The sequence below is a fragment of the Lactuca sativa genome, chromosome 5 (assembly GCF_002870075.4).
Source record: "Lactuca sativa cultivar Salinas chromosome 5, Lsat_Salinas_v11, whole genome shotgun sequence".
Taxonomy (NCBI): domain Eukaryota; kingdom Viridiplantae; phylum Streptophyta; class Magnoliopsida; order Asterales; family Asteraceae; genus Lactuca; species Lactuca sativa.
The window spans coordinates 356,536,499-356,540,085 of NC_056627.2; positions in this window are offsets into that span (position 1 = coordinate 356,536,499).

Sequence of the window (3,587 nt, forward strand, 5' to 3'; positions counted from 1 at the left end):
AACCACGCATTAGAAAATGAATAGTTTATAACTACAGTTTTCGAACGATCCTTAAAGGCGTTGCCCGTTACTACTCACTTAATCCACAACCATGATTACTCTTGATTAACGTCCTAAATCTGTTTATCTTGATTACTCGTAAGCCTAACAAACGAGGAAAAGGGGGAGTACGAAGTCCCGTTATTTCCGTGAGTTATTTTAGGCTGTCGGGAATGCGAAAGGCACGTTGGCCCAACTCGCATTTGATTTCTTGACCTCACTAGCAACACTAATGGGCCACTAGGGCCCAATAGCACATTAGAGCCATTGAAGTCCTTTTACATGAAATCGGGTCATAGGAGGCCCAATAGCACATAAGCATATTCCCTTTGGGCCCAAAGATCATGTTAATGGGCTAGCAAGTCCCAAAAAGCATGATTTGAAACTTCCAAGCCCAAAGTTTGTAAATTGGCTCATCGTAGTTATCGCGTATTTATTTAGGTGGTTTGGTTTAACGCTTGTTGTTTTGTATTGATTCGAGACCGAATCACCTCGTTTGTAACGATATTTGTTGTTGTAAGTGTATTTGTTTTTCCGTTTTGTTGGTAGTCGTGGATCTTGTATTTTGTATTAATGAATTAATTTGTTTAAAAGTGGAATTTGACCTTTTCACTACCCTTCTTTTATAAAAATAACACTTTTGGTCCTTTTATATAAAAGAATTTCATTTTTAGTTCCTTAAAACATTTTCTTGACACTTTTGTATCATAAACTTGTTGAAAAGACAGTTCTAACCCAAAATTTAATTTGTTGGCAGCTTCAGCCCTTCTAGAATGGTGTTTCTCGGTTAGAACCCCATTTTTCTCAACTTTTACAGTTTTGGCCCAAAATCTAAAAACTTTGGATTTTTGGTCCTTTTTGACAGTGAAAAGCATTTTTGACCCTTAAAGTATTTTGTTATGCTAATTACCCCCTGTTTTACAGAAATTTTCATTTCAGCCCCTTAAATTTATCATTTTTCGCATTTTGAGGCTTATTGGGCCGAAAAGCCCAAAATTAGCCCATTAAGCTAAAAATTTACATTTTAAGTCCCTTGAAAGTTATATTATTCAGAAAAATGATTATAGAAATTGTTTTGACCCTTTTGACCCTCAAGAAACCGTGACTTGTCGATTTGTAACCCAAGTTTTGTATTTTTGACAATTTAAGCCCTAAAATGGGTTTTATGTTAGAATATGTTCATCATAACCTTATAGGCTATCATTCTTGACTTGTTTGGTGTAAAATAGCTTAGATTATGTTTGTTTCCTTTCTCATGTCATAGATCTCGGGTTTACACCCCTTTTTTAACATATGCATCACAAAAACACATGAAATCACACACATACATGCATCAAATCACACATAACATACACATACACATAGATATACACATTTTCTTGTATTCTACCCCATAAAACTCATGAAAACTAAAAAGAAAGGGGTATGAAGCTCACCTTGAGTTGTGGTTTCGGTTTTGAAGAAGATTGGGAGAAGTTTGGTGCTATTTTTGGCCCTAGCAAGTTTCTTGGATGGATCTCGAACTTAGTGGGTTCTAAGATGCAAGATCATGAATTTGAATGGATTAAGAGATGATTTTTGATAAAAGGAAGTGAGTTAAAGAATGGATCAAACATCAACTTACCTTAGATTTGTGATATTAAGAAGAGATTTCTTTGTAGCCCTTGTGATTCTCGAAATTTTTGAGGGAGAGTGTAAGGATGTTCTAGTGAGAGTTTGAGAGAATGAAGATAAATTTTGTGAGTGTGTGTGTGTGTGTGTTCGGCCGAGAAAAGAAGGGAGGGGAAGAGAGAGACCTTGATGAGATGTTTGCTTGGAAGTATGAGTTGCATGCATGGAGACCCAGCAAATAAAAATGAGGTGGCACAAAAGTCAACTCTCCTTTCTTCATGCTTTGAGGTTGGGCCGAGAATTAGAGAAAGAAAGGGAAATTTTTGGGCCTTTGGTTTTTAATCCATATTATGGCTTAATTAGATGATTCTTGCCCCCCAAAAAAATTCAAGAAATGATTTTTATGGCTCATTAGGGCTAATTAGGTTAGTTATGGCCCAATGAGGTCCATTAAAGTATTTTATTTCATTATAGGCGCAATATGGCCCAAAATATTAAAATAAATAGAAGTGGGTCCAATTAGACCCCATTTAAGAGTTCTAAGCCCAAGATAGTCAAATTGGAAGCTTATTGGCCCATTGGGTCCAATAAGGAAATCCTAGTCCAGAATGGACTTAAACCGGGATTTCTAGGGTTTCCAATTCTTTGTTAACTATTTGCAGTGCTTGTATGAAGTTTTTGATTGAAGTTTTTTGTTATTGAATAAGCATCTTACATGCTTTCATATTGTTGGTTCACATTTGTTATCATTGTTCCATGTTTACAAGGCATCGAATTTACTAGTTGTGACACGAATGGTGGGTGCTCTGCAATCATCCCGAGCTTTTCCCTTTGGAACCAGAAGTACCTGAAACATAAACTGAAAACCGTAAGCACAAAGCTTAGTGAGTTCCCAACATACCACATACCATAAATAAATAAACACTTAACGGGTCTCACCCACAGAGTATAACGGGCCCCGCCCAAACTCGTATATCGGGCCCCGCCCACCGAGTATAACGAGCCCTGCCTAAACTCGCATAACGGGCCCCGCCCAACATACAAAGCATATGAGCACATACACATACTAGAGTCACACATACATCTAGTATCCTAGCATGACTGATCATGGGCCGACATTGGTGCCTTAGACCCGCTAAACATGGTGAGGAAACTCACCTCACACTGCTGAATCTCGCAGAAGAATCCCTGGCTGCTGGCCCACTAACATCCCCGCACTAACAATCACAAAATAACATCTAATTAATAATTGGATCCCGACTGATACATAATATTACTACACTTATTAGTTTTACAAACTATCTAACTAACAATTACGATTTAAGATAGTATACCTTCTTGCAAATAATGTAGCACTAACAGTCGATATCGAACATAGGGAACATATTTAATTACTAAAAATTAACCTAAAAACAAGAAAAAGTTAAACCGGTTTTTATCTGATTTTGCAAGTTAAGACAAACTTAAACACTTAACTAACGATTTCAATCAATTACTAAAAACACTTCCGTTTAGTTCGAATCCACTTTTCCTCAATAGTTAGCTACTAATTATGGATTATTAAAGTTGGTTATCAAATATTATGTTATTATCAACTAATGTTCAAATTTACTAATGTTTTCACTAATTCATGTAAAACTATGCATGTTCATACATTAGCAAACACAAAATCAGTTATAGGATATAGATAAGCTATGTAAGATTGATCTAAATAAGCACAATTATGGTCATAATTTATGTTCTCTAACACAACTAAATTAGTTACTTTTATCACTTATCTAAAATTGGGTCGATCCTAGCTCTAGTAATTTAATAGTCACTAAACTACTAGGTAACAAGTTCATGTAATTTAATGGTCACTAAGCCACACAGAACCTGAATTCAAGCAATCAAAGTATCAAATATTAATATGCTAGGTAAAGATAATCAAACACAAG